The sequence below is a fragment of the Calidris pugnax genome, unplaced genomic scaffold, assembly GCF_001431845.1.
Source record: "Calidris pugnax isolate Ruff unplaced genomic scaffold, ASM143184v1 scaffold141, whole genome shotgun sequence".
Taxonomy (NCBI): domain Eukaryota; kingdom Metazoa; phylum Chordata; class Aves; order Charadriiformes; family Scolopacidae; genus Calidris; species Calidris pugnax.
In genome coordinates, this window is record NW_015090902.1 from 900,387 (window position 1) to 922,505 (window position 22,119).

Here is a 22,119-nt window from a genome sequence, read left to right on the forward strand (position 1 = left end):
CCCCGGGGCAGCGGGAGGGCGGGCTGGGGAGGGAAGACTTCTTCTTTTTCTTCTTCTTTCTTCTTCTTCTTTCTTTATCTCCTCCCCCGGAGCCCATAACCTTTCTCCGCCGCCACCCCCTCCCGCCTGTCCCCTTCCCAAACGGAGCCGCCGGTGGGGTGATTCCCCGTTGGGACCAACCACGCTCGAAGGGCCGCCGTGTGGGATGTGCGGTGGGTTGGGGGGGTCTCAAACGCCCCCACCCGCTTTAAAAACCGTTAAGTGTTGGAAGAGTTGGAAGCGTGAGGAAATAGGTAGGGACCTGTCACGCGAGGGGAGCGTGTCGGCGCGTCAGCCGCGCGTGCGGGGACTTTCGGAAGAACTTTATGACTTGGCTTTTATCTCTTCCCCGGGCCATCGGCAGCGTCAGAAGCTGGCAGCGCTGGGGGTTATGGAGAGGATGGGCTTGGGCAGTTTTAAGTCTTTTCTCCTCCCCTGCCAGCGCTCCTGCTTTTCTGCCCCCCCTCCCCCCCCTGCCATCCCTCTTCCATGTTTCCCAGGGATGCAGGAGCTGAGGATCCCGCTCCGGAGAGCTTTCCGGCACACCGAGCCGCGCTCGGAATCCGCAGACAAAAGGCCAGTTTTGCAGACCTGGGCAAGAATGGGAGCACCTTGGCTTGCTCAGCAAGAAGGGCTCCTGGCAGGCGAGGAGAGGCGTTCTTCCCTCCCTCCCTCCCTCCGGCAGTACGCCCTAGGGCTAAATTTGTATTCCCAAAATCTGTATTTCCAGCGCTTCGGGTGATCTCCTGGTGCTGTGGGATTTAGGAAAAAATGACACCGGCAAAAGAGCTCAGCCACCCGCTAGCGACGGAGAGGGGGGAAAACAAGGCAGGGACAAGGGCTGCAGTTGGGATGCTTCCTTCCCATCAGGAAGTCTCCGAAACCGCTCTGTGTGAGTGGAAACACTCCCTGCGGCTGACACCGGCGGAAGGGCAGCGTGCCGGCAGCTCCGGCAGCCGTGCAGCCTCTTGCTGGAGTTTTGGTTGCTCCCAGGGTGAGATTATCTCTGCAAGAGCAGCATTTAGCATCCGGCTTAAATTCTCGCCCGTGGCCCTGTCCGGATGGAGGGATTTGCAGCAGCGGGGTTTTTGTCGATGGGGGCTAAGGGTGTCGTTGCATCAGCGTTAAGCCGCTGGCGTAGAGGGAGGGAGTTTACTTATTTTCAATATGAACTTGTGGATCACGCTGTTGTAACTCCCGTATTTCAGTCAAAGTCCTCTTCATTCCTTCAGCGCAGTTACAGCCCGGGATTTTTGCCTGCTGTTAGAAAACTCCGTGGCTGGAGATAAATGTGTGTGTGTGTGTGTGTGTGTCCTCCCTGCTGCTGGCAGGGGTTGGGGCTGCGTCAGGCAGAGCGAGCCTGTGGCACCCTTCATCTTCTGATGCTGTTTAGCCAGGAAAGCCCTGATCCAGAGGGATGGAGCACCTCTGCTGTGAGGACAGGCTGAGGGAGCTGGGGTTGTTCAGCCTGGAGAAGAGGAGGCTGTGGGGAGACCTTAGAGCAGCCTGAAGGAGGCTACAGGAGAGCTGGGGAGGGACTCTTTGTCAGGAAGTGTAGTGACAGGACAAGAGGTAACGGATTTAAATTGGAAGATTTAAATTAGATCAGATACCAGGAAGAAATTCTTTCCTGTGAGGGTGGTGAGACACTGGAAGAGGTTGCCCAGAGAAGCTGTGGCTGCCCCATCCCTGGAGGGGTTCAAGGCCAGGCTGGATGGGGCTTGGAGCAACCTGGTCTGGTGGGAGGTGTCCCTGCCCAGGGCAGGGGGGTTGGAACTGGATGATCTTAAGGTCGATGCCAACCCAAACCATCCTATGATTCTATGAAGTATTGATGTATTTGGGGTGCGCTCGAGGTGATCTGTTTTCAGAGTAGCCAGGGCACGCGCTCTGCCCTGGGGGGAGCTGTAGGGGCACAAACAGGGCGAGGATTTCCCTTCAAAACCTTGTGGTGCCTGGAGGTGGCCGGGGTGGGCTGGCTGGAGATGCCTTCCCAGCTTTACACCAACCCAGGAGCGGATGAAAGGCACCGCTGTGCTGGGTTCGCTGGAGCTAGGAGCGGGTTTGCCCTGGAAGACTCCGTTGCCAGCTGACGTGGGTCAAGGACGGGAAAAGACATGCCAGAATTTTTGCTGGATTTTACTGGATGTCTTACAAGGTGCACGTTACGTACGTAACGTGGGCTGGAAGCCCTTGGGGCCTTCTTTGTGTTTGTTATCCGTAAGTAGCTAAGTGAATTTATCGTAAGTGATCTAAAACTTGGGTCTCCTGTACTTCAGCATTTGCATGCAACCAGGGAGAGCGGCAGTGAAATTAATATGCCAGAGCTTTGTCTTTCAAGCTGGGGAAGAGTCTGGCTGTGGGTCTGTTTGCCTCACTCTGCTTTTTAAAAAGCAGTCGCACTTTGTATGGTTTAGTACCTTTTACACACCAGCATCTCATCAAATGAAGTATCTTTAACTAAAACTCGTGCACGTTTGGTACGTTAAGTATAGCATCATTAAGGATACTTCGTTTATGTGCTGTCTGACCGGTCTCTTACTGCAGTATTTTTAGTAAGTTGATGTTGTCTCTACATTTCTCAGCGAGAAATTCCTCTTGTTGCATTCCTTGCCTTTAGTACAGCCAGAGTTGAAGTAAAATATTTTGAATTCTCTGCTCTAATCTCTTCTTTCCTTGCTGACCTTCATTTTGTGTTGTTTACAAGAGGAGTTCACTTAGAGAAGATACGACGAATGGAACAAAAAAAAATGTAAATTGGAAATAATACTGTAAATACATCAGACTTCTGGGAAGCACCTTTAATTGCTCGTTCTTTTGTGACTCACTAGGGGCAGATTTTTTTGAAATACGTTTGAAGATTCTGATTTTTGCAATTTTTTAGGATTTCAGGCTGACCCAGTGCTCAGGTCTGGCAGCTGCAGGTGGAAAGCCTGGCGCTGAGAGCTGCCCCTCGGGAAGGATATTCCTTAGAAGTGGGAGTCAGTCGGTAATCAGTTAAATACTCTCAAGTACTGAGCTGACCTCATTCCTTTGCCTTCCTCATTTTTGGGGCAGCAAACATTGCAACATCAAAAGCTTCTGTTTCTGCTGAGCTCAGGGGCAAAAAACAAACACCCGTCTGGAACAAGGTGGTGGTGCTTACAAGGTTAAAATACCTGTCCTCTGCCTGTCTTCTAGGGGTCCCAGCAGTCTGCATCCCACCCGAGACAGGTCTCGGGGAGAGAAACAGCAATTGCATGCAGTCCCATGTTAAAATAGTGTCCAGCCCGTGTGTCCTTGCTGTCCCCTCTGGCCTTCTTGGAGCTAGCGCCAAAAGGATGTCACCGAGGAGCCTTCATCCTTGCTCCTGCTGTGTGCTGGTGCGGGGCAGCGGGAGGGTGGGCTCGGTCGCTTTTTGGGTGTCACCTTGCTGCTGTCACAGGAGATGGGGTAGGCAGCACCCTGCTTGCAGCTTGGCCACGGCAGCAAGAAGCCAGAGCTCCCATCCCAGGAGGCTCCATCTCCAGGGAGACCCTATAGCAGCTTTCCAGTGTCTGAAGGGGGCCTACAAGAAAGCTGGAGAAGGGCATTTTAAAAGGGCACATAGTGATAGGACGAGGGGTAATGGCTTCAAACTGGAAGAGGGGAGATTTAGATGAGATATCAGGAAGAAATTCTTTGCTGTGAGGGTGGTGAGACACTGGAAGAGGTTGCCCAGAGAAGCTGTGGCTGCCCCATCCCTGGAGGGGTTTAAGGCCAGGCTGGATGGGGCTTGGAGCAACCTGGTCTGGTGGGAGGTGTCCCTGCCCAGGGCAGGGGGGTTGGAACTGGATGATCTTTAAGGTCCCTTCCAACCTGAACCATTCAATGATTCTATGAATCTGTGTGCAGAGTCGTCTCCTGGGATGGGTCATGCTGGAGGGGTCATCCCTTTGGACCGGGAAAGCCTTTTGGACCAAATGGGCTCTTGGTGGCATGTTTTTGTTATTTATTCCGGATGTTGAGGGTTTGTTCTCTGACTTTGAACAAACAGAGGCAGGGATGCTCTTTCAGTGCTGAGGAGCAGAGCCACGAATGCCTCTACCTATTATTTCTTGGCGTTTCTTTCCTCCCGTGCTGTCTCGAGGTGGGTCACGAGCAAACTCAGTGGCCTGTTCAGAGCTGCTAAAGCTCCGCTTGGGTTTGGAGCTCTCCGTGTCGGTTGTGAAGGCATGGAGAGGTGATGGTGCTGTTTTGCTGTAACCTCCCCGGCGTAACTGAACAGCTTGCTCATTTTGTCCTCTAAATCTCAGTCCTCGTTCTTTACCTTCTTTCATTGCCATGTCTGACATGAGTCCAGAAGGGTGAGATATATAAAACTGCTTAAACGCAGGAATGCTTTGGGGCTGTTGACCTCGGGTCTTTGCCGTAACGCTTTTCTCTTCCTGTTTTCACAATGTACAAAATGAGGTTTTTCCAGGCTGCAACATAGGCTTTTGCAAGCTGTTTGATGATATAATAGACTGAAGAAATTGATGCTCCGTGTGCATCCAAACACTTCACAGAACTGACAATAATCCTTGTAGTCTGAAGCTGGTTTGTCATATGCAGTATCGTCGCTAATTTGTTTTGTGATTCCTAAATGCGTTGAAAATGCTGACGATTCCTGCAGTCCCCGTGGCTTGTGCAGGCTGGCACTTCTTCCCTTAGATGGAAGATCACACACAAGGAGAAGTGAAAAGGATAATCAGTGAATTACATAGAAGTTAGTTTGTTTAAAAACTTATTTCTGGTTCAGATCACTTTGCTGTGGCCTTTCCTAAGGCTGTTTAAATTTGGTATTGCAGCAATACAGTTAAGAGGGCACTGCTTAGGCTGGCATCCCTGGAGTTCCTAAGTGCTGATTTGGTAAAAGTGGTTTATATCTGGGTTTTCGAGGACACCAAAGGCTGTTCCCTGTGTCCGACAGAACAGCAGTTCTAGCTCTGTTTGATAAAGGCATTGCAAACAGTGACCTGGATTGATTTTTTTTTTTTTTTTTTTTTTTTTTTTTTTTTTTTTTTTTTTTTTTAATTGACAAATCAAATAAATGCTGCCTCCAATCTTACTATGGAGATAACTTGTAGAGTTGCTGTGGATCGTGTACGCAGTGGCTCTCCCTAGATCTCTTTAATGAAATTAGTCTCCTAAAATGTATTGCCTTGGTTTCTCTGTTTGTGTTTTGGCATTTACGACGCATTATCTTACAGGGTAAATATAAGCACAAGAGCAAACTTGTCCAAAAATATGCGGTCGGTAAAGGCTGTGTTCGATGCGTTGAAGAATTATTTAATTTCCTCGATGAAATGGTTGACTCATATGAAACACAAAGCATCAAGCATTTAGAAAGCACAATGGCAGTCTAATAAATTCCCTTACCAGGTGTGAAGATTTTACAGATTCTTGCTGCTGAGTGTAATTGTCACTTCTCCCAGCACAGATGAATCATGCTACTTGTGCTGAGCTCAGTGCTGCGAAGGAAGAGTTGGTCTCAGCATCCCATTGCATCTGGGTGTTTTACCTGCCCTTATTAAAGCATTATTAGCTGTAAAGGTTGTGCTTCACTAATGAGAGCTTTGTTGATGACCAACAGCATGCTGAGCAGGTAGAAATATAAAAACCTTCCATGAACTTTGTTTATGCTGAAGTTATTGGGGTTTAATTGACCTCCGTGTCAAACCTCCATACTCAGTGTTTGCCTGCCAAGTGAGGTGCTTTGGGCGATGCCTAAATACTCTGAGTTGCACTGACGTTTACAGGAGACAAAACTTGCTTGTGCAAAGCTACAACCAATGTGGAATAAACCTTTTTTTTTTTTTTTTTTTCCTGCATTTTCAAATTCTGCCCTGCTCTCTGATGCCTGCATAACTCTACCCTTTGAGAACGTGGGGTCAGCGATTTTGAACAAAGTTGACCCTTCCTCTTCTGTTATCTCTTGGAAGCGCTCCTCTACCTCTGTGACCTTGAAAAAACTGCTGCTCTTCTTGCCAGCTGCCTCTGCTGTGACTGGAGGGTAATTGCTTTCTTCCTCTGCACAAGTCCAGGCTCTCTAGGCTTGATTTCAAAAAGGACGTAGTCTTGATTTCAGGTAGCACTGCAGCTTGTGAGGCATACACGTTCTGATGGAGGCTTCTGCTGGTGTCACAGTTCTTAAGGATGTTACTAGTGCTAGGCAAAAACTAACAAGTATTAATTTGCAGAATAGTGTGGTTTAGCTTATTAAACTGAATACACCTCAAAGTATCTCATAGTTTTAGGTCATATGTTTAGCTAATTAATTCACAAGCATGCAAGTTTGCCTTGTGGCCTGTTTTGCTCGTTTGTTTTTTTTCTTTTTTCTTTTTTTTTTTTTTCCCATCCCTTAACTGATGCTGTTACAAACTTGCTGGGAAGCATTTTGGATTAAGGCAGTGTTTCTGCTGTGCCCGTGTTGGATAAGGAGCCCCAAGCAAGTGCTAGGTACGGGAAAATGCCTTCTTCCCTTAGATGCCGTGCGGTTGTGGGTTTGGAGCAGACCACAGCTTGGTGGTGGAGCTCCTCTGCTAAGTTAAAGCAGTGGTTTATAGATAAGAGGTCTTGAAGATCAAATCAGGTCTTGAAGCTCTTAGAAATGAGCAAAAGAAATCTACCTGTACGTTTGCCACTACTTTATCAATTGTCAATGTAGGGGGTCTAGTTCTTGTGCTGGTCCTGTGTCCTCAGGTTGGGTTTCTCTCAGGATGATGAAGATTTAGGAAACTATAAATCTTTATGGCTTAATCTTTATTAAGGTACTCTTAGATGTGCTCTTTCTATGCACATAATTTAATCAGAAACCTTCTGTTAACCTTTTACTGAAGGATTATCCCCTGCTCCCAGGTGGCTTTTAAAAATGCTGATGTTTTGAATCATTTTGAGAATCATCTCCTAGCCAAACAGTAGGGAGAACCTTTGACTTAAATAACAATAATTAAACCTTTAACCGGTTAAGAGGATGACATTCTTTAATGTTTAACATCGCCCTGCCCTTTAGGAAAAGAAATTTGAGAAACCTTTTTGAATTCAAGTGGCATGCTGGTGTGGGTGCATGGCACGTGGGCTTAGCGGAAGGCATCTCCGTGTTCAGTTGGTTCCCATGGCTGCTGGCGTGCTCTTGAGCAGGACCTCACGTGGTGGCTGCAGGACAGTGTTGGTAGAGGCACAGGAATCTGCATGTGGCTTGGAAGGACACCATGGTTGTTAGTTGTGCTTGTGTTTTTATGTATGTGCTTCTGTGGATTGCAGGGTAGCAGATGCCTGATGGCGAATGTCTGATTGGGCTGCGGTGGTTCATTTCTCTCTGCAGCCGGTCTTTTTTCAGTGGTGCCCAGTGACAGGACAAGAGGAAATGGGCACAAACTCGAACATAAGAAGTTCCACCTAAACATGACGAGAAACTTCTTTATGTTGAGGGTGGCAGAGGCCTGGAGCCGGCTTGAGGTGGTGGAGTCTCCTTCTCTGGAGACACTCAAAACCCACCTGGACACATTCCTGTGCAACCTGCTCTGGGTGGACCTGGTTTGGCAGGGGGTTGGACTAGATGATCTCCAGAGGTCCCTTCCAACCCTATATCATTCTGCGGTACTGGCATGGCCAGGTTGCTCTTTGCTGGTCACAGGCCCTGTGGACTGGTCGAAGTTTCCAGCTGCTTGCCCTAAGTTGGGGTCACACATTTATGCCTTGTGTCCTGTGTTTGTCTCTGGGTTCACTTGGGGACAGCAGCCTTTTGGCGTGTTGTGAAGCTTTACGTGAGCCTTGTGAGCTTTGCTTATTTCATGCATGGAGCCTCATATACGGGGAAAATGCCTGTGCCTATGATGTGGTTCAAAATTCTCTTTTTTTATTAACATAGGTGATACAGTGACAGAAAATAAGCTGGTAGTCCAGCAAGCCTGCAGATTTTTCTCTGCCTGTTTAACAGGCCTAAACAGAAAAGCCTGCCTCGTGTGCCTCTGACTCGTGTGCCAGCTTACACCATGGTCGCCTCTGCAGCCTCTCCTTTGCTCTGGCTACAGCAGAGGTGGCTGGGCTTGCCCGGCCCTGGCCACCAGACTTGACTGCGGGCTGGGAAATCTTGGGGGGGTGTCCCCCATCACCTTCGGCAAGGGGTTGAAATGCGGTGTAAGGGTTAGAGGAACACACCAGGGAACCCCAGCGAGACACGGGGTGGCAGCCCCGTCGTACAGGGGTGGAGAGAGTGGGACCTAAGCAAGTCAGTAAGGAGCACTGCAATCAGCAAGCCTTGTCTGCTCAGGTAAAAATGAGGAGGAAAGATAATAATAATACAGGTAGTCACAGCAGGGCCACCGTGTTTCAGCATAGATCATCGCCCTGCTAATGTGTGAGCTGCTGCTGCTGCCTCTGCTTGCTTATAGGTAAAAATTGTGCCATTTTTAGAGCCAAGGGTGGTGTCAGGCCACTGGGCATGAGAGCTTAAATGGCTGTAGCTCCGTCCGCTGGTTTTGCAGCCTTTATCAGGTTCCTGAGTGATTCTGAAGCCTCTGGAGGACTTCGAGGCCATACTCAGTCCTTTGCTTTTCCTTGGCTGGTTCCTGAAACTTCTGACTTCCCTATCCTTCCTTCTGCCCTTTCAGAACCATCATCATCTGCCTTTGAGGCGAGCAGAAGCAGGCTGTGAGCCTGGCCGTGCCTTGCAGGACAAAAATAACATCCTTTGGTACTTCTTTATATTGATTTCTTGTTCTATCACCACTAAGTGGTTGCATTAAGGTACAGGAAGGGACGGCTAATGCTGTTTTCAAAGGTTTTTCTCTCATTTTTTTGAAGTCCACTGCTTAATTGCCTTGTTCTGTCTAAATTCAGCACAGAGCTCATTTAAGTAAGATATTCAAATCTTAAAGGCTAGTTGAGCAATTGCAGAGCTATCATGGATTTCCAGTTGTGCAGACTGAACACTTCTTGCTTTCACAAAACACGTCAGGCTCCAACGATGCACTAACGCGGGTATTGGTTGCATGTTTTCTAAACATTTCAGGGATCGACTTTGTGTCTTAAAATATACATTTAAGAAGCTGTGGAAATACAGACTTGAGTCCTGGACGGCGCACTTGGTGGGCACACGGGGATATTGCCAGGTTTTAAGCAGCCTTTACAGTGCATGGCAAATGATCATCTTGGAGTGAGCGCTTTGGTGCTGTGCTGCCCCGAAGGAGAGATGTATGGCCTTGGGAGGAATCATAGAATCGTCTAGGTTGGAAGGGACCTTCAAGATCATCTAGTCCAACCATCAACCTAACTCTGACCAAAAAAAAAAAGAAATAAGCAATAAAAAAAATCACTAAACCATATTCCTGAGGACCATGTCAACCCGCCTTTTGAAGACCTCCAGGGATGGTGCCTCAACCACTTCCCTGGGCAGCCCATTCCAATGCTGGATAACCCTTTCCGTGAAGAAATTTTTCCTAATATCCCATCTAAACCTCCCCTGGCACAACTTGAGGCCATTTCCCCTTGTCCTATCTCCTGTGACTTGGGAGACAAGACCGACCCCCGCTTCTCTACACCCCCCCTTCAGGTAGTTATAGAGCACGAGGAGGTCTCCCCTCAGCCTCCTCTTCTTCAGACTGAACAACCCCAGCTCCCTCAGCCTCTCCTCATAAGACTTACTCTCCAGACCCCTCACCAGCTTCGTTGCCCTTCTCTGGACCCACTCCAGCACCTCAATGTCTTTTTGGTAGTAAGGGGCCCAAGGAGGTGACCATCTCTGCACCTACAGTGACAGGGACTGTCAGCGATTGCCAATTGCACAAGGGAAGGAGCTTAGCGATGAAGTTGAGGGGGTTTCCACCCTTCTACCCACTTTGTTTTTCCTTGCTGCTCCTTTTCTGACTTCCTTATTTCTCTCTGTATCTATTTTTCAGGCTTTGCCTTTTAAAAGTCTATTCACCCAATGCCCTGGGGGGTTATTTTGCAGAGCAAAGGAGTAGGGATGGGTTTTGGGCTGAACTGATGAAGGGTCTCTAATTGGCCATCGGCAGCTCTGACGCGTCCCTCCTGACAGCAGCATCACTCTGCTGAGACCCCTACCAAGTTCCAGCCTCAGCTGTCGCTCATTAACGTGAGAGCAGGATGTTAACCAAATCTGGTTTATTTATTTTTATTTTTATTCTTCCTCTTTTCCTCCACCACGTTCATGTATGAGGCCATGAACTCCAGCATTTCGCTTCCCTGGCCCGGAGTAACAGGTCTATTTAAATGAAGAGTCCCTTTGCTGCTGTTTACTTCAGAGATGGCACATCCGTGTAGAGGACTGGTATTCCAGGGAGATAAAAACATTGTGGAAAAATAGCCTCCAACCACTGCAATTGTCTTCTGGTATTTAAAAAATTGGTTCATGAAAGAGTTTTGGGTTGGTTTTTTTTTTTGCACAGAAGTGTATTTTGCTTTTAGCGTGCAGTAAAAATAGAGCAGTGGCGGTGGTGAGATTCCGGAGGGGAAAACTTCCCGAGAGCTGCCAACATGAATAAGCGGTTTCGTTGCCTGAAGCATCATTCTGTGTCCTTCACAGGCTGTACAAGGCATATATCAACTAGGTATGCTCAGAACCCAAGGCTTGGGTTTACCTCCTGGGCAACTTCTAATGGATTGCTATCCGTGTAACAGATATGCACAGAGTTTTTACTATAGGGGCTGAGGAGCTTGTCTTTTGCCCAGAGTTTAAAGCGTTGCTTTAAAGTGTGGCTGATGAAACACAACTTAATTCTTTCCTGTCTTGCGCTTATAAAACACATTGTAACTTGGGTTTTCACTTCGCTGCAAGCCCCATTGTAAAGGAGAAGGTTTTCTTTTCCATGTGTAAATCGCCTTCTAATTATCTAGCAATGTGTTTTTCTCGTCTATGAATTTAATTATTGGCTGTGGGCATCAGGTAAAAAATGTTTGGCATTATCAGAAAAATCAAACTTCCCGCTGCAATTTAGTCTTAGGTGACTGCACTCGAGGTGTGTCTCAAGTCACTGCAAAGGTTGTTGGTTGTCGTTTCTTGGAGTGTAACATGATTTGAGGCTGAGAATTAGAGGGGACGCTTCCTCTCTGCCTTCAAGGTCCTCAGCTGTGGGCTGAGCATTTTGTAGTAAAAGGTTTTGGTCATATTCACCATCTATTTAGCTTTTGCTGTGTATTTGTTTTCATTAGTTCTATTTCTATTGGAATACCTCTGGGTGTGTTTAGATTGAATAAAACATTCAAATTGCTTTTTTTTTTTCCTGGAAGAAATCTGTCGTTGGTCTCTGTCTGTTGGGTCTCATGATGGTTACTGTTTTCCCCTTCTCCTTTGAGTCCTGCCCTCTCACATCTGACCTGCCTTGAGACCATCCTTAGCCCTGCAGTTTTCAAGACCCAAACCCATAGCGATGCATCTTGAAACCCATTTCCTTTGTATTCTGACCATTTCAGGGTGGGCTTTTTGTGTTGTTTGCTTTTTACTGTGCAATTATCTGTCAGTTCATGCTTTTAGGATTATATTTAAGAATATATTTAAGTTAGCTCTGCGTGACATTAACATATGCTTTTTTGGGGCTACCTCAACTTCCCTTTGCATTCCTCCACCCACGCAGGACAGAGGGGAGGGGAGGAATGAAACCACCCCTCGGAGCAGCATCGAAAGCTGTTCTTGGTTTCTCCTGGTCAACCCACATCCCCTGGATATGGTCTTGTAGCTATGGGCCTTAAGGACAGGCAACTGCTGGAGAGGGTACAGCAGAGGGCTACAAAGGGGCCTGGAGCATCTCTTTTACAAGGAGAGGCTGAGGGACTTGGGTCTTTTTAGTCTGGAGAACAGAAGGCTGAGGGAGGATCTAATTAATGCTTCTAAATACTTAAAGGGAGAGTGTCAAGAGGATGGGGCTGGCCTTTTTTCAGTGGTGCCCAGGGACAGGACAAGAGGAAATGGGCACAAACATGAATGTAAGAAGTTCCACCTAAACATGAGGAGGAACTTCTTTCCTGTGAGGGTGGCAGAGCCCTGGAAGAGGCTGCCCAGAGAGGTGGTGGAGTCTCCATCTCTGGAGACATTCAAAACTTGCCTGAACACATTCCTGTGCAACCTGCTGTAGGTGGACCTGCTTTGGCAGGGGGTTGGACTAGATGATTTCCAGAGGTCCCTTCCAACCTTGTATCATTCTGTGATTCTGTGACCTGGATGGATGGAGAAGCTGGAGCGAGGGTAGAGCAATGTGGTGGCTGTCACTGGTGGGCATGAGCCAGTACAGTAACAGGCATGAGCAGGAAAAATGCCTGCGTGGAGGGAGCTTCTCATCTTTAGGAATGAGTAAGTTGCTGAAGATGTTGTTGGAGAGAGACTTTGCACAAGTGGCGAGGCAGAGGAGGCCTGTCTGGTACCCCCTTCTCCAGGGGACCACTGCCCTGTGGAGAACGGGGTAGCTGCAGGGCAGGGAGCACACCTTTCTCCTGCTGCTCATGCAGGTATTGGTTTGTCCCTGTATCTGAAATGGGTCTATTATACTGAATTAACAGTACTGACCCTGCCCTTGCTCCAACCCAATGGTGGGTTTCCATGGCATCAGGAATTTGTTGCCTTTTATGGAAAGAAAAGAGTGGACTTTGCTGGAATTCCCTACCCAGCTTCTGCAGGTGCCTGAATTTTTTCATATTACAAGCTTGTAGAAAACAGCTTGGCAGTTGCCAGACACGTGGACAGTGTGGGTTTTTTATTTTTTTTTTTCCTCTAGTAGTCTATTTAAAGTTCATAGAAAGAGTCAGTGATAAAATCACACCAAGCTTTACCACTGCAATATTTCTGCAATCGGTTGGTTGGTCTTTTCTGCCCGTAAAGAATAAAATATAAGGAACTGCAGTACTTGTGGGCTGGAGCAGGGCCTGCAGATGAAGTAATATTTAGGAAAGCACTACCAACACCAAAGCAAGGAAATGTACAGGTAGAAACACTTTTTTTTCTAGCTACCCCAGGGGTCAGTCATCTTTTCCAGTTACACCGATGACGTTGGTACTTTGGAAACTTGCTGATTCTGGGCAGCGGTTGGTTTGGCACAGGTCTGGTGCAGGCAGGGACCTCCAGCTCCTCAGGACCCACCAGACTTTTTAGCCCCAAGCTTCTCTGACAGAAATGCCATCAGCTGGCTGCCTGGGCTTGGCGTTGCTTCGTTCACAGATGTGCCAAGTGTTGTACAGGAAGGGAAAGAGGAAGGGGGGAATGATCCAACTGATGCATCCGTAAAAAAAAAAATCTCCTCGCAAAGGGGCAGAAGATGATGAGACAGGACGTGTAGTCTTCACTCTCAGTGCTGCTTGCCAGTCTCGGGCAGGAAGAAAACAAGGTCAAAATCTTGCTGTACATACTGTTAACTCCTTTATCCTTTGGAGAGGAGATGAGATCTTCAAAGAGGGTTGCTTTTCTGAATGGTGAGCCTATTATTTTTGTACTGTTTGGAAGGCAGGGGGTTTGGTCCCGAGCAGCTTGATGCCGTGGCATAATGCTTGTACCCGGGGTCATGGGGTTTTTTTTTTTCTTCTTTCCTCTTAATTCTCAGAATGGTGGGAAAAGAAACATTTTTGGTACTTTCTTCTATTTGAAGCCAGCTGTCATCGGTACTTTCCTGATTATTTTATTTTTTTTGTTAGTGGTGTTCACTACGCGTGGTTGTACTGTCTGGCATGACGTTTAGCATCTTAAAATAAAAACAGCGAGTATGGCCTTACAGGATTGACTGCACAGGATGGACTCCTGACTCACGGGGGTACAGCAGGAAAACAGAACTAAGTTTTAAGATTGACTTCTCCTAGCGTGGCTGCCCCTGTGAAGGAACAGCAGCAAGGCAAGTCGTGGTGTGCGTTTGCAGCATCACTGTGTGTCTCTTCTTCCTTTGGGTAAAAGCGTAACTAACTCAGTGTATTAAATGTATTTCTTGTGTGTCAAGACCCACCAGAGAACTTTGCTGCTCCTGTAGCACTCCAGGTAGTGCCCCGTGCTCACTAGAAATAAAAGTAAGCACACAAATAAATGCTTAACATGCTGTAACTTGCCTAAGGGTGACTTGTTTGTATGCTTTTTCAGTGTGATCTGACTTCCCAAACACAAGTGGTCCTCCAAAAGGTATCGTTTACCCATCTGAATGCAGGAGTTGTAGCTACACATCTTAGCAGGGCATCTGGGCTCCATCAAGAGAAGTGTGTGGGCTCCATCAAGAGAAGTGTGGCCACCAGGTCACGGGAGGTGTTTCTGCCCCTCTACTCTGCACTTGTGAGACCCCACCTGGAGTCCTGTGTCCAGCTCTGGAGCCCTCAGCACAGGAAGGACATGGACCTGTTGGAAAGGGTCCAGCGGAGGGCCACAAAGATGACCAGAGGGATGGAGCACCTCTGTTGTGAGGACAGGCTGAGAGAGCTGGGGTTGTTCAGCCTGGAGAAGAGAAGGCTCCGGGGAGACCTCACAGCAGCCTTCCAATATCTGAAGGGAGCTACAGGAGAGCTGGGTTGGGACTCTGTGTCAGGGAGTGCAGTGACAGGACAAGGGGTAATGGTTTTACATTGGAAGAGGGGAGATTTAGATGAGACATCAGGAAGAAATCCTTTGCTGTGAGGGTGGTGAGGCACTGGAACAGGTTGCCCAGAGAAGCTGTGGCTGCCCCATCCCTGGAAGGGTTCAAGGCCAGGCTGGATGGGGCTTGGAGCAACCTGGTCTGGTGGGAGGTGTCCCTGCCCAGGGCAGAGGGTTGGAACTCGATGATCTTTAAGGTTCCTTCCAACTCTAACTGTTCTGTGATTCTATCATCTCGATCCAGGGTCTGTGTGCGCTGTTATCCCGGTTCTAGCCAGCGTTGCATGGTGTAGCATTGCCTTTGTCACTGTTACCCTCAGCTTCCATAGTCTTCCTGTGATTTCTCAGCTTTTTATCGCATCGCTGCATCTAGTCAGCATGTGAACCCCAGATAACCTTTTTACAGCTAAACCTGGTTTACTGGATAACTGCACACAGCCACTGCTTGCTTTGTACGGTGTTTCACGTGGGCGGGAGAATTGCAGGTGCTTTTATGGGTCAGATAAGCACACTTTCATACTTCCAGCTAATAAAGACAAAGAAGATAACCAAGAATTACAGGCCTGTCCTATACTTTCACTTTTATTCTCGAGGTATACCCCATGTTTTGGCAGGGGGAAGGGGCTGGCTGGTGTGGGATGCTCTCTCTGTGCTCGGATGTGGTGCCGCTGCTGCTGGGTGTTGGATGAAACGAGGGTTCACCTGGGAGGATGGCCCCACTTGTAACTCTTTTTTTTTTTTTTTCCCCATTTCTTGCTTTTTAAATTTAAATGTGCAATTAGGAGATGTGGGCATTAAAAAAAAAAAAAGTAAATTGAAGCTTACTGTCTTGAAGCTGCACAGTTCTCTTGAGCTCTGCTGCTAATAGTGGTCATGCAAGACTAGGCTTCTGCGTCCTTTGAACCTGTTGGCTATAGTCTCCTTGGCTCTGTTCTTAGAAAATGCAGCCTTTTGACCAAGCAGGCTCATTAAAATAGGCTTGGGGGGGCCTATTGTCTTTTTATTGTGGAAGTAAAAAGTTGGTTTGAGTGAAGTGCACAGAGATTGGAGGAGTCCCGTTATTAAAGGGGAGAAGAGGAGGTTTTCAGACCTTCTTGCAGGTGGCACATGAAGAAGAGAAAGGAGACCCAAATTGAAAGCTAACATCCTTATGGCCCTCTGGAATTAGCTTTTGACTCCATCTTCTCAGCTCTCTCTCTTTAGCTTCCCAGGCTTCCTCTGGTTAATTTGCCAGGGTGAGGTAGAGCTAGCAATGCTTTCCCAGTTGCAATACCAGCTCAGCTTTTGGAAAAAGAGGGAACTTCAGTTTAATACAGTAGCTGAAATGAACACTTGCCTACTGCTTGGAGCAAAGCTGCGTGACAAATGCTGTGCTTTGGCTTTCCTTCCAAAAAAAGTCAACTTGTAGCTCTTGTGCCATGTACGTGTTCTCCCTGTTTCCATCTAACCTGGTTTGCTACAGGTCCTCTCTCCTGGTTTATTTCCCATTAAAAACAAAAAAACCCCAAAACAAACAAACAAACAAAATGACCAAAAAAACCCCAAACCAAAAAATCACAGTTCTTTAACCCCCCCAACCAGGAGTTGTCTGTGCAGTGTCCTTGCACATTTTATAGTTGTGTGCTATTACAAACACAGCAGTTGAATAAACCCGAGTGCTTTGCCTTTTCTTCCTCCCCATCCTAGTTCTGTAAATACTTTTGCAATCTGTGCTCTATTACTCTAACGGCACCGCGCTATGAGCTGGCGGGATGCGGGGAGTTTCCAGTGTCACGCTGCTGGGGCATGGGCACAGGGTACCTCCTCCAACCTTTTATTCCAGAAAAATGCATCCTATTGCAAAAAAGCGTTTTACCGTATCGCTGAGGGGTGCCAGATCTGCTGCTAAGGGGGCGGGGGGGTTGCAGCACGAGAAATTCTTATTTGCAGCTGGATGCATCCTTCTGGGATGGAGAGGTGGTGGTGTACCGTTTTCCTCTAATTCTTAGCACTTCCATGAGTACATTTGTGTGGTTGCTTCCAACTTGCTCTTCCTGCTTGGCCATCGCTCGTGGTGTTTTCCCTCTGGCTGAAGTTATCCCTTGGCACAGCAAGGGGATGAAATGCATGTGAATGTCCCAATCCGAGGATGCTCAGATCCTAATCTGAGCTAGTTTAGGCCTGCTGAAAATGTGAGTAAAACCAAGAGCCCATGATTTGTCTTAACTCGCCTACCTGAAGATGATTAGATTCTGGTTTAATGAGGTAGTGGGCATTGAGCACAATTAGTTATTCTGTTTTGCAGCATCATTTCTTGTATTTGTTCTGTAAAATACTTTAAATACCACAATAGTGCTTGGGTATGAAGGCAGTCATTACTGAAGGATCATTCTACCCCCCCTAGAAGCAATGGCATTAAATCATCCCCCCTAGTTAACTGGCCAAAGTTAACCCCCTGCATTTTCAAATGTTTGGAACTACTGTTGAGGTTAAACTTCGAGACTAGCTTCTCTCCTCTGTCCTGCATGGTTTTTTTTTTACTTTTCGCTGAGTTTCATACAAATCATTTATTTCTAAACTTCTTTACGCTGGTGCTGGCAGCGAGGGTGAAGGCTGAGCCCTGTGGGTCCCCAGGGGTCAGCAGCAGGCTGAAGGATCTGCTGCTGCTGCGAGGTGGGCCAAAAAGCTGCATCGCTTTGCTGGAGAGAGAATTGCAAACTAAAATTTAAAAATATTTTCTTGCAGTTTGACACAGGTGAAGTGCAAAATCCACAGCACTCGTGCTTCAGCTGCCCAGGGAGGTGGTGGAGTCTCCTTCTCTGGAGACATTCAAAACCCACCGGGACACGTTCCTGGGTGGACCTGCTTTGGCATGGGGTTGGACTAGATGATCTCCAGAGGTCCCTTCCAACCCCACGTGATTCTGTGATTCAGCTGGTTTCCTATCAAATAAATGTACTTGCACTTTCAGATCAATATGGACTATATTCTAAACTCCTTTTTATTGTTAATGTTAAATGTGCTTGACACCTAAGGGGCTATTCAAAATGGGCAAAAAAAAAAAGGAATCTGGGTTTGGCGGCAAGCTGAAAGGGAAAAGGAATACATGCAAGGGGCAGTTAAGGCTTTGGGAACAGAAAGGAGAAACTGGGACACTTTGGAAAATGATCAGAAAGTGGTTGACAGCTTTAATTATCGGTGCCATCTTCCAGTTCTTAAGCAGCTGAGCATTTTCAATTTCGGTGCACTTACAAGAGCAAACAGCAGCATGACCGCTGTGTTTTTTGGAGGAGGGATAGTTTGTGCTCCTGGAGGAGGGAAAAGAGGAGTCACCTCTGCAGGGACTGAGAAACATCACTTTAACGAGAAAACACAATTCAAGATTTCCAAAATCGAGTGCCTAAAATTAGGCTTTGAAGTCCTAATTTAAGAATGGAGAAAGTGGCTGTTTTCCAAGGAGGGTGAGCAGCCAGGCCTGACGGTGCATTGCTCTCAGAAGCCAGCACGATTATTTAGATGCCTATTTTGGGGATTTTTTTTTGAAACTGAAGTTCAGGGACTTAAATGTGAAAACTGGGATCTGTTGTTTCAGGGAGTTCTGGAGCAGCAGGGGTGTGAGCTGGGGGATCCTGGTGCAAGGGAGCAGGCTCCCAATGCTTTGAGCTTTCAGCCCAAAATGTTTTGTTGCTGCTGCTTGGTTGGATTAAAAAGGGTGGCATTGGACAGGGGGCAAATCTCTGTATTTTCGTGCCATGTCTTTGCACCTGGAAACTGAAGTTACTCCAAGAAGAGACTCACAAAACAACATTAAAATTGATGACATGACATGGACGGTGGGATCGAGTGCCCCTTCCGCAATTATGTTGGACACCACCAAGATGAGTGGAGCTGGTCGACGCGCCTGAGGAATGGGATGCCATCCAGAGGGACCTGGACAGGCTGGAGAAGTGGGCCCATGTGAACATCATGAGGTTCAACCAAGCCAAGTGCAGGGTCCTGCACCTGGGTTGGGGCAACCCCTGGCATCAATACAGGCTGAGGGGGTGAAGGGATTGAGAGCAGCCCCGCTGAGAAGGACTTTGGGCTCGATCAAATGCTGGACATGAGCCGGTTCATGTGTGCTGGCAGCCCAGAAAGCCAACCACATCCTGGGCTGCATCCAAAGAAGTATGGCCAGCAGGACGAGTGAGGTCATTCTCACCTTCTACTCTGCTCTGGTGAGACCCCACCTGGAGCACTGCATCCACCTCTGGGGCACTGGAAGGACTTGGACCTGTTGGAGTGGGTCCAGAGGAAGGCCACAAGGATGATCAGAGGACTGGAGCACCTCTGCTGTGAGGACAGACTGAGAGAGTTGGGGTTCTTCAGCCTGGAGAGGAGAAGGCTCCGGGGAGACCTTATTACGGCCTTCCAAGGGCCAAGTATTTAAAGGGGGCCTACAGGAAAGGTGGGGATAAATCTTTCAGCAGGGGCTGTTACAACAGGACAAGGGGTAATGGTTTTAAACTAAAAGAGGGAAGATTCCGACCAGATACAAGGAAGAAATGTGGTGAAACACCGGCACACGTTGCCCGGAGAGGTGGTAGATGCCCCATCCCTGAAGACATTTAAGGTCAGGTTGGATGGGGCTCTGAGCGACCTCTTTTAGTTGAAGATGTCCCTGCCTGTTGCAGGGAGGTTGGACTAGATGACCTGTAAAGGTTCCTTTGAATTCAAACCACCCTATGAATTGTATGCCTTGCTACAGGGTGTCTTCTAGGTAAAGGAACGTTGCCAGTGATCTGCTCCGGTATGTGGTCAGCTGCGGAATTTCCTTGCTTTCAGCGTTAGGAAACATGCCCATCACAGTGTTTCAAATGGCCACTGGTTTAATTTTTCTGGGAGTCGATGTTCCTCTGAATTGGGAAACTATTCAAATTAAAAAAGAACCCTTGTAGTTGCTGCCGTTGAAGCAGTATTTAATGTTGTGTGGCTGTTGGCAGGAGACTTGATGCATTTTCACATGACCCCCTCTGGAACAAAAGCAGATTGTTTCCCTCTGTTTTTCTGTTACACAAATGAGTTCCTTTTGAAACAATTTCTTTTTTTTCTGCAGATTCTGGAAATCGACACCGGGAGTAGTTCTTCCTTTGCTGTGCTTTTTACAATCTGCTGCCTGATAACGCCGGCACAAAAAGCTGCTTTGGGGTAGCAGCCCAAAAAAAAAAGCTAAGACCTCTGCAGAAAGCCTCCTCCTTCTCTCGGGGAACGAGGCTTTCTTCCAATTTTATGGGAGGATTGAACATGGAGTTTCATTTCTTGCTGTCTTTGCTGTAGCTGGGCAGAGTTGGTTTCTGCTTTCTTAGTTGTTTCCTTTATGTATCTGCATTTTCAGTGTCCAGCAAGTAACAGCGTAGAGTGAGTCAGTTCTGAATTGAGCTATTTTTTTTTTGGTCGATTTTTACATAACGAACCTTTGTTTTTGAAACAAACTCTCCAATCTGAAGCTTTCCTCTGCGAAAAGGGGAGTCAAAGTCAGGCGCAGATGCTGGGTTATTGGATGAGGCAGCGCTGCGTAACTAAATCAATCGGTGCCGGATCAAAGGAGCCACAGACAAATTGAGTAAGTGGGGATTTCAAGCAACAAAATGAATTATCCGCTGGGGAGTGCTTTTCCTGGCAATATTTAACAGCTGACAGATTGGGGGAAAAGAAAAAAAAAAAAAGGAAGAGCTTGCTCCGGATAAGTTTCTTTCTTCCCCTTGGAAATTATCTACTTGTTTCTCACAATCTTCCTGATTGATGTTCGTGCTTCTGGTAGCACAGTGTAGGCTGCTTAGTTAAATTTCCTTATTCCTGGGGCAGCAGCGTGCCAGTGCTGTGGCCATTCACACAAGCTTGTGTGCCATAGCTGGTGGGGTGGCATAATCCCCAAAATGCCCCTTCCTGTAAAGTGAGTACTTATTTGGGCTGGGCTTCTTCAGTTGGAAAATAAAACCGGTATGAATGAGGACTGGGAAACGCTTCTAACACTCCTGGTTATTTTAATCAAGCTCTTTTGTTTGTGTCCGGTGACCAGATTCCAGGGAAGTTTCTGTGCCTTTGTGTGGTTCAGAGTGGTACAAGACTTGATGCTGGTGGAGGGGAATGTCCTCTTCTGCCCCTGTCCCCGAGAGCCCCGTGGGAAACGATGGGCTGGGGGTGCCGCCAGGAACCCTCGGGGGGCACATCAGCCTCTGGCCTGGAGCCCTGTGGTGAAAGGGATGGAGATGCATGTGTCCAAGCCTGTTGTATTTTCTTGGTCCCGTGGGAAGTCGAAGCCCCTGTGGGGGCCAAGCAGCTCCTGGTCCTGCTTTGGACCAGGGAGAGGACATCGCTTGCATCCTGCTTGGCTTCTCTTGCTGGACTCGAAAGAAAAGGTGTCAGTCCCAGCTGACTAAAACCAGAGGACCCACTATTCCTTTTACTTGCATAATTCAGAAATCCCTCAGAGGCAGGGTTTTCACAGGTGGAAGAGAGGCCTTTCTTTAGCTAGGACTAAAAAAAAAAAAAAACAGAGATGAACTATTTTGTTGTTAGCAACTATATGTAAACTCCTGTGATTGTTTTGGTTTGTGGTGTGGGTATGCTGACAGCTTCTGTGTTGCTTACATTATTTCCCCATAACTAAAAATTGTTGTTAATATTAGTACTCGATGGGGGAAGAAACACCAAGAAGTGAAAACCAGCTTATTAAAAACGGATAAAATCATTTTAGTGAAAGTTCGGTACAGATCTGGATAGAAAAGAGGAAACTGAATGGATTTTTGTTGTTTTTTTCTTTGTTTTCTTGTTTTTTTCTTAAGAAGAAAATGACTTCCTCTTCTCTTGAGAACAGCATCATGTGCAATTTCCCCTGCTCAGGGAAGGTGTTGCTACTTCGTACAGCGACTTACCTACCGCCGTCTATAAACCAGGTGCTACCAATAAATACGGGCCGTGTGTGGAACTGACTGATGACATTTGAATCCCTACTGTGCTGGGGTTGGATGAGCTTTACCTGGTTGTGTCTTACCAGTAAGCAGTTTCTGGAACTGGAGATGCTCGTGCCCTGAACTGCAGCGTTTTCTCCCTCGCGTCTGCAGCCCTCTCTGTCGTTCGCTGGCAGTTGATCTCTTGGTTTTATGGGCTTTTAATCAGAGCTGTAATCAGTCACCTCTCTGCAAAAGTGACAGCGGAGCCAGTTTTCACTTTTGCTTCCTTCCCTCCTCCTCCCTGGCTAGCATTGCCGGCCAGTTGTTAAAAAAGCTTCACAGTGTATATTTGAGAATTTCAATGTTGCCGGCTTTCTCAAGGATCCAGTCTTCCTCCCCCTCCTCTTCCTCCTCCTTGCAGAGGGATCTTGCAACATGTCATCCTGTGTTTGCGCTTACAAAATGCAGAATTAGAATTTCAGGTTAAGCAGAACTCGTTATTTTAAGCTTCTGTATATCTGAAACTATGATTAAATACTTCGGTGGGAAATACTGCTCTTACAGCAGTGGCTCTCTGAGACTAGAATAAGCTTTATGTACTTTACTTTATATACA

The 22,119-nt window shown here is 47.3% G+C and overlaps 1 protein-coding gene across 5 annotated transcripts in view; it reads left to right on the forward strand.

Moving 5' to 3' along the window:
• The first annotated feature begins 235 nt into the window (after nt 1-235).
• ELOVL5 (ELOVL fatty acid elongase 5) overlaps nt 236-22,119 on the forward strand; it is a 39,224-nt gene continuing 17,340 nt past the window's right edge. The window contains exon 1 of one of the 5 annotated variants that reach the window (XM_014948967.1): nt 236-293. The gene's annotated coding sequence lies outside the window, so the exon portion shown is untranslated. Of the gene's footprint in view, nt 294-1,013; nt 1,034-20,149; nt 20,175-21,486; nt 21,508-21,586; nt 21,608-22,119 lie in introns of those variants that run through there. The other 4 variants (XM_014948971.1, XM_014948969.1, XM_014948970.1 and 1 more) reach the window with 4 other exon arrangements.